The sequence below is a fragment of the Seriola lalandi genome, unplaced genomic scaffold (genome assembly GCF_002814215.2).
Source record: "Seriola lalandi dorsalis isolate HSWRI2012SDOR001 ecotype SW California unplaced genomic scaffold, Sedor1 jcf7180002054883, whole genome shotgun sequence".
NCBI classification, from domain to species: domain Eukaryota; kingdom Metazoa; phylum Chordata; class Actinopteri; order Carangiformes; family Carangidae; genus Seriola; species Seriola lalandi.
The window spans coordinates 5,607,893-5,616,947 of NW_019525658.1; the positions used below are offsets into that span (position 1 = coordinate 5,607,893).

At 42.2% G+C, this 9,055-nt stretch overlaps 1 protein-coding gene across 3 annotated transcripts in view; it reads right to left on the minus strand.

The window, feature by feature from the left end:
* The window catches only part of sema4c (sema domain, immunoglobulin domain (Ig), transmembrane domain (TM) and short cytoplasmic domain, (semaphorin) 4C), a 98,521-nt gene extending 89,724 nt beyond the window's left edge, over nt 1–8,797 (minus strand). The window contains exons 1-2 of one of the 3 annotated variants that reach the window (XM_087171597.1): nt 8,246–8,796; nt 7,051–7,132 (exon numbers count right to left, since the gene is read on the minus strand). The gene's annotated coding sequence lies outside the window, so the exon portion shown is untranslated. Of the gene's footprint in view, nt 1–7,050; nt 7,133–8,245 lie in introns of all 3 variants that reach the window. The other 2 variants (XM_087171599.1, XM_023397690.2) reach the window with 2 other exon arrangements.
* Between the last annotated feature and the right edge of the window lie 258 nt (nt 8,798–9,055).

A 9,055-nucleotide genomic window follows, 5' to 3' on the forward strand; every position in this document is an offset into this window, starting at 1 on the left:
CCCCCCCCCCCCGCTCATTTCATCTGCATCATTTTTCATACACACACACACACACACACACACACATTAATGCACACAATCTCAGATACCCAGTCGATGCACCAGTATTTTTTTTTTTTACTGTTATCTTTTGTTGCTCGTGCATACATATTTGCATTTACACTATCCAGGAAATATTGCCTGGAAACAGCAAGAAGCAGGGGCTGAATATGCATAAACATACTCTATGCAAAGTACATGGCAATGTTGTCACTGAGAGTAAACAATAGGAAGCTCCGCATTCACACTGGGGCGAAACAGCTTTGACATGTCACCAAACCCAGAATAACAAAAAAGAGAACAATTCCAGCGGTCCTCTGTACACAAAACACAGTGCAGACAACTGAGCCAGAAAACATCTGCTGAGTCGCGACAAACAAAACAACAAGCAGCTGATGAACAGGCTCGTCGGGGGCCTCGGTGAAACATACTAAATACCTTACATGGTGCCCCCGAAACACAGTTGGTTTTTGGCTGAGCATATTACTGTCTCTCTCCAATCCAGCTTTACAATTTCAACCAAAGCCAAGCAAGAAGAGACACAGGAAACAAGATGAAAAGGGAAAGATGAGTCAAGATGCTATCTAAAGAGGAAATTGCTACAAGTATCAAATATAATGAAGATTTTTCTCCCGGAGTCCGTCTTTGAATCAGTTAGAGGATTGGAAAAGCACATTGCATGGCCGAGGATGCGACACATAGACGGATACTACTGCATAAATGCAGATACTATGGAGTTTAATGACACTATACTTTAATGACTATGAACTTTAATGACTCAAACGATGATTTAATGATGAGAATGAAATATGAAAACTCATTGCTTGCCAAGAGTCACATGAGAAGATCGACACCACTCTCATAGCTGTTCGTTTCATATGCTGGGGCCAGGAAATGGTTAGCTTAGCTTAGCATAAAGAGTGAGAGCAGGGGGAGACCTGGTCGTCTCACTCAGTACAAAGATAACAAAGATCCGGCTCTAAAAGCTCATTAGTTAACATTTCATTTATCGCTTAAAGGGATAATTTGACATAGGGTTGAAGCTGATGATTATTTTCATTATTGATGAATCAGATGATTTTTTTTCTAAATTAACGGAAAAGTTGTTTGGTCTATATAGTGGATAGATGTCATCAAAAATGTCTTGTTTTATCCAAGAGTCTAAAACCCAAAATGATCCATTTTACAGTGAAACAGAAAAGCAGAGAAAATCATCACGAGTGAGAAGCTCAAATCAATAGTTTGGCAAAAAAACAAACAGAAAAAAAATTTATTAAATGAAATTAATTGATTATCAGTACAGTTGCACATAATATTTTTGTGGTTTGACTAATCAATTGTTTCAAGCTCTAGTTTTACATTTTGGGAAATACACTTGACACCACTCTCATATCTGTCTTTATCAGGCCAGAAAAGTGCAGGACCCAGGAAGTTAGCTTGCTTGCAGCTACATGTTTCCCCCTGCTTTCAGTCTTTATGCTATGCTAAGCTAAGCTAACAGTGTCTTGAATCCATCTTAAGTTTAATGTCATGTGTGTATGTTAGTACTTACACAAACACTGTGCTGGCATCTCTTGGTATGACATTGTTTTTACAGAACCCTATTCCACCTCAAGCAAGCACAAAAATCCATTTAACCTCTCTGACGCTGCATGTCCTGTTTTACATAAAAACCTGGATGGAGAGCCAGTTATTGATAGATAGATTCATTCAGAGAGCAAAGCAACATAGATAGATAGATAGATAGTGAGAGAGAGAGAGAGAGAGAGAGAGGTAGAGATAAACAGAAATAGAGAGAGCGTGAGGCTGGCGGACAGCAGATGGCCAAAAGTGGTCAGCTGGTAACAAACAAGCAGGTCAGGGCTCTCCTCTACCTCTATTCTACTACTCATAAATAATGCAGAGGACTGGAGCCACCCATAGCACCTCCACCGAGCTTCTTCTAAAGGACTCCAACTCTCCGAGCGAGTCTCATAAAGGCAGATGGAGAGTTTGTTGAGCTGAAGAAAAGCACACACCTTTATGTCATGGCGGGGAGCGATGGATTGCTCTCCGTCTGTTCGTCCATTTGTTTCAGACAACAGTAATCAGATTTGGGTGATGCCTCTCACCACTGCATTCTGACATTTTTGAAATTACATTGATCAGAGGGGAAATTACAGGTCAGAATGAAAAGCTCCGATAAACAAAACTTCCACATCGCAAGAGAGAAAAGATTTGAGGCATCCAGTTATACTTGCTCTACAGATTTGCCTCCAGGAACATCAGTATGCACCATATTGGATTTTCCACCACTCTGACTTTCCTGGAAACACTTCTCCCCCCTCAGGGCTTATTTATTTATTGATTGCCCCAAAGGGGGGCTGCATCATTCATGGAGGGTGACAAATATTTATTACTGCTTTGTGTTCTCTCTCTGTCTCTCTTTTTCTCTCCTATATATATATCTATATATCAATTTTTAACAATAATGTTAATTTTTGAAAATAATGGTAAAAACACTTTTTAATTTAGCTGAATTGAAGTGAGAGAAAGCTCCCTAATGGCTGCTCCCAGGGCATTCTGGGTACTGGCACTACTATTAAAGCCACCAAAAAGGGTTATTCTACTTTCCTCTATAGTAGCATAGTTTTCATTCACAATAGGCTGAATATGCACTTGTCTGTTCAATTAAAGTTGAGCTACATAAGTGTTAACTTCTGACACTCTGGCAATGCAAAAATGACCTCATTATGCTACTCGTATTGAGCCGAAACGAGTGAGAGAGCGGAAGAGGAAAAAAATATGTCTGCGTAAGTGAGTGAGATGGAGAGAGAGCGAGAGAGAGAGAGAGAGAGAGAGAGAGAGAGAGAGCTCAAAGGGAAGGCTAAGTTGCAGAAGAGCAAAAGCTTCTCGTCTCGGAACAACTGCAACCACAGCTGCTGCCAAAACCCTCTGGATCCATCCTCAGTGCCTGACGGAAACTTCTCAACAGGCCTTAAAGCCACTGAGAGGGGCGGGGGGCTTGAGGATGTGCTGTGTGTGTGTATGTGTGTGTGGTTCAGCTTGTTATAGTTTGCATTCTATATTTAGAGTTTGTTCTCTGACATTGTAACATCAATAAATTATGGCAGCATCAAAATTGCGACAATGAACATTTCTGTGATATAAATGTAAGTAAAGAAAACACGAGTAAATGAAGAAACATCGTCAAACATCAACGTGTCACATCGGCTGTGCACAAGAACACGTGACTATAACAAAGGCAGCTTGGGAAGCACGTTCGCAACTTTCGCAACTTTCGCAACATGTACGCAACGTGAACAAACACTTTGCAAATACAGCAAACACACTGCAAGTAATACGTCCTCATTCTGAGCGTGAGTTTAGCATGTTGTGTGTTCACAGTAGAAATGTGACAATATCAAGTCTCTTATGCAAACTGAACAAAATTTATTTTTCAGCTTTTGATGTCCCACAGTGCAATGCACAAAGAAAAAGAGGTGCTGCTCCCAGCTGGAAGTAATTAATTGCCGGTGGTGAGGAGACAGCTAAAAAAAATAAATAAAGTAAAATAAAAATAATGAAAATATTCATAATAATAAAACATTTTGATTTCTCTTAGTGAAGATAATTTGGCAGTGACATTTCAAATCAGTTTGACTGGTGCCCACTGAATCACATTAGCCAACTACTATATGGCACATGCTGTTTGGCACTTACATGTAATATGTAGTATGGAAATAAGACACAACAAAACACATCACTGCAGAAATTTCTGGGAAATGCTCAAAACTGATGAACATGCTAGAAAGTAGCAAAATGCTAATGCTAGGTGTGTAGCAAACATCTGCAATAATTTTCAGAATCACAGAGTTTTAATAGCTAAAACATTATTGTTTCCAACATTATTATCGATAGGTGGTTAACTTCAGCAAATTGATCACCTTCATCAGATTTTAGTTTTGCAGTGCATTTCTGTATGTTCTCTATGTGCTGTCAAATTGGTGAAAGTGTAATGTTTATAATTTCTTGTCCAGTGCATTTCCTCCTGTATTGATTTATATCACACAGACAGGTTGCTTTATGGCACAGGTGAAGTAGAGGGCACTGTTCCTCTAGTTGAGATAACACTTTTTCAAAACAGCAGATGGTGGACAGGGGAAAGGGTCAATGAAACATCCCAAAAAAACAAAGGGCACATTTATCCTCTACAGGAAAGGCAAAGAGAAATAAAGGCACATCACAGTAACAGAGGGAGGAACGACAAGTAGCAACATCCCAGTTAGAGGAAGGTACAAAGTTCATGGTTTTTGGTCTTTTGGCCAAAACTTAGAAAAGGAAATGAAGACCCGAGTTTTCTCAATCAACTTTACAACTTTCACACAAAATTCATGAACAATGTGCCAGTGACATCATAACGTGTAATACAACTCATATTTCTGTGTTCATGTGTGTGATTTAGTGTATTTTTTAGTCCGCAGCTGTGCACATATAAAAGTCTATCTGAAAACACACACACACACACACACACACACACACACTACTTTGTCTTTGTCTCTATAGCTAAAGGAGTCCTTGATAATTAACGAATAACAATAACATGGCAGGCTCATACACACTGAAAGCACAAGGTTTATATCAGTTTGACCCTGCACCCCACCAGAGTCCATTCACCATCATGTTCCTGTAAACAAGCGTCTTCCCTCCCTTCTTCTCTAAACATCAGCCTCTTCAGCCAGACCCTGCCTCCCGCTGTTCGCCTCCAGCATACACACACACACACACACACACACACACACACACACACACACACACACACACACACAACACCCATCTGTTTCAGCTCTCCAGACCTTGCATCTGTTCTGCCATGAACCATATCTATGCTCAACACAAACACATATTCAAACACACAAACACGCACATTGTGAAGTGTTAAAAACGAGTCAGGACAATTCTCTCCATGCAGCATCAGAACACTGAGGGCATGGCCAGAGTCGTGAACTCTCCTCAGCTTAGCAGGAAGCTCAACACACAGACCAGTTTGAACCAGCAAACACAAAAGCAAATCTGCTTCTAAAGGAGATTTCTGAGAGAAAAGAAAAGCAGATATTGCTGGAATTAAATCGTCGGTGGAATGAAAAGGATGTTTTGCAAAAATGTCTCATGTGGGAAGCTGGCACATCAACTGTTGCTCAGCAAAGGATGTGAAAAAAAAAAAAAAATCCTCTCCCACCATCTAAAATACATTATCGTTAGCGAATTGAGATGCATACGCTCTCACAACACCATAGCCACCATGAACGCGGGCTGAATGGTCTAAGTGTGTGTTCCTGTGTGTGAAGCTTTTTGAGTTGCATAATCAGATATCATCCCGTTATTTCGGGAGTTTACCGTGCATTCAGCTGCTCGCCATGTGGGCTCGCAGGATCTGTTGCATTGACGTGATGCATGTGACACAGAGATGACAATTGTACACACACAAACACACAAACACGCACACACACACACACACACAAACACACAAACGCAGAGTCAGACAGGAGACATCTGGTGCAGTGATGATGTAACGGCTGTGATGCAACGTTGGCCCTTTAGTGTCAAAACACACAGTTTATGTCACATATGTGCGCACATGCACGAAGACGTGAAAACACCCACACTGACACAGATAGTGAGGGAGAGCTGAAGGGATTGGGTAATTAACTGATTAATCAGAAAACTAATGCAACTATTTTGATAATTGATCATCGTTTGAGGCACTTTTTCCATTAAGGGTTTTCAGTCTTTCTTTGGTTTATTTGATAGTAAATTCAACATCTTTGTTTGGACAAAACAAAGCATTTGAAAATGTCACCTGAGGTCTTAGAAACTTTGATGGACATTTTCTTTATTTTATGGACAAAACAATGACTCCATCTTTGGAGAAAATCACCAGCAGATTCATCTGTTATGAAAACAATCGTTACAGCCCTGTAGTGAAATGAACAGCTGCAGGAACACACACACAACAACAGACGCCCAACTTACACTCAAATACCAAAAGACTCATATTAAAAAACTGCATGTTGTATGTGAATCTGCACGTGAGCCTGACTGTTAAGCATGCCTGTTTGCATGTGTATGTGATGCATGTGGTTCTTTGTATGCCTGACTGTGTGCCGCTTAATTATATATGTGTGTGTGTGTGTGTGTGTGTGTGTGTGTGCAGAGCATGAGGAGTGTGTGAGGGAAGATGGGAAGGAGGCTGGCCATCAGGATGTGGAGTCCATTGTCTGTCCGACAATGAAGAGATCGAGTCGGCAGGAGTCCTGTGGCTCTCTCAATGGAGGTATTAACATCTGGGGCCATAGGGCTGCAGTGTGTGTGTGTGTGTGTGTGTGTGTGTGTGTGTGTGTGTGTGTGTGTGTGTGTGTGTGTGTGCCTCTGTGTGTGTGTCTTTGTTGCAACTGCCCTGGATAAAACTGGATTTCTAAGGCTTTTTTTTTTTTTTTTTCCGGAGTCAGAATAAAGCAGATCAGGAGGAATCCTTCAAACAACCAAATTGGTTTTCAAACATCTCTCCTTGTAGCCTGCTTCAGTTTTGTATAATCTACTCTGTGTGTTTATATGACGGATTATGTGTATTCTTAAAGGTCTGTGAACTTGATTTCACAAATTAAAAAGTGAGTCAAGTGAATTTCGGTAGGATTATCCTCCGCTACATCCCGCTACACTGCAAATGTCAACTTGCAGCTCAGTGCTAATGCTAAATTTTACCAGGATGTCACTTTCATTAATCTTTGCAAATGACACGGTGACACACATGCACGCACGCGCACACACACACACGCACGCGCACACACACACAGCTACACAGAACTACCTGCTAATGAATGTTATGAAAAAGAAATCTAAGACAAACTTTATGAGAAAACTGTGCAAATATCACAGCAGTACGTGGATCCTCGAGTACAATAACGCTCATATAAAGACGTCTTCACCACTTCCTCCATCCCACATGTCAATAACATGACTCCTCTGACTTACCCACAACCTTTACTGTCTTCAGTTTGTAGGGCCGTGCTCCCCCTGTACTGCCTGTTAGTTAACTGGCAGTGGCACCATCCAGCTTGTAAAAAAAAACAAAAAAAAAAAACAGAAAAGGGAAAAACAGTCAGACCCCCCCCTCCACCATCACCACCACCACCACCACCACCCACCTCCCCTTGCTCACTGTCCAGCGTGTATGCCTGCCCCCTCTTCCTCCTCAGTAATTACAATAATCACTCAACTGAAACTAATGCTTACTTCATTAAGGCAAAAAAAAATCAGGAGGGGGAATAAGGAGGAAAAGCTCTCCAAAGTAATATCTCAAGTCAGTGGATTATTGTCACCATAAGAGCTTAATTTTTGAGTGTCAGCTGAGCAAGCGGGAAATAGAGGCAGGGACTCATTGCTTTTATGGCTCCGGGGGTGGATGAGGGCTGTCACATATGACACCTACAACTGCTGTATGAAAATGAACTCTTAAACCTCCACGTACATTTAGAGTAGGATGCCGGAGAACTCTAAAGCCATGCATCTGTTTAAGTACTTCAACTATAAACTGTGAACTCTCAGTTTGGGCAGACAACAGCAGTCACAAAGTAAGTTGGGAATATTACAGGGATATTATAAAGATGTCACAGAAAATTTGAAACACTATCAAGCAAAGGAAGCAGCCTAAAAGTTCATTACAGGACACCACACACACTCCAGATTTACAGATGTTACCTACAGGCTACTAATAAAATATGAAGTGATTTTTCTGGCAGCAGCACTGCATCATAAGTATGATACAGCACAGATTAGACAGTGTATATACAGTACTGGACTGTGATTGTGGAGCAGTGAATGTAGATATACCGACTACAGTGAAACCCCGGACTTGATTCCCTTCCAGCTGATCCTGACTGCAGTGCGCTGTGTTTACACTGCGCGAAAAGGAGATAAAGTTGCACCACACTGAGCCCCGGACGGACAACCCCACAACACCTCAAATAATCTGTCAAGACAACACGTTGTACCTCAAAGCGTCTTATTCCCAAGAAGAAAAAAACAGGGGAGGCTTCGTGGCAACAGTTGGAGATCCGGAGACTCGGGATGAGGATGTTTTCTACCTCTGCCTCCTTCGTCTACTTTTAATCGAGCCACCTCACAGCACCGCAGCCTCCATAGCGATAAATAACGGCTCCAAACTTACCTTATGATTACGGTGATGGTGGTGATGATTACAGGCAACGCGTCCTGCGCTTTCCTCTCCGTCTTTCCTCTGACGACAGATCCAGTATCCTTTCCTCCCCTCTCTCTTCTTTCTCCGTTATCTCGGGTTTGTTTTTGAATCGGAGTTATGAATTATTCCACATCCTCATCAATTTTCTGACGAATTCACCCACGGTCTCTCACTTCTCTCCCCTTCGTTCCTCTATTATTTTAAATGTTTCGACTCTAAAGCAAATCGAGCCATATGATCCTGTCATTCAGTTTCTACACAGAGAGACTGGCTCTCCGCGCAACTCCCTCCCAAGGCTTTGTAACGCGAAACCAGAGGAGGAGGAGGAGGAGGTGGAGGAGGGGAAAAGGGGAAAAGGGAGAGAAAGAAAAAAAATCCTCTATCCACTATCCACTATCTAGGACGAGCTGGATGGATCTTTCCGCCTCTCTGTCTCTGCGCACAAGTTTCAGCAGCCCGTACCCAACAGACTGATCGGAGTGGTCGTGGCGCTGCGTCTCTGTGCCAATCTCGACTGATGTGTGTGTGTGTGTGTGAGTGTGAGTGTGAGTGTATGTGTGTGTGTGTGTGTGTGTGTGTGGTGCGTGGCGCTGCAGCGTGTGTGCGCCCCCAGCCTACTTCTGCAGTACGCATCACAGCGGGGACCGGGGAGGATTTCAAAAAAGGCACACAAACAGGTCTCCGCCCATTAGCCTGTACGAATAAGGGCCCCGACACAGACGAGGGGCCCCCAGCAGCCATTATACTGCTTGATTAAGACCAATTCATTGTGCGGGAAGT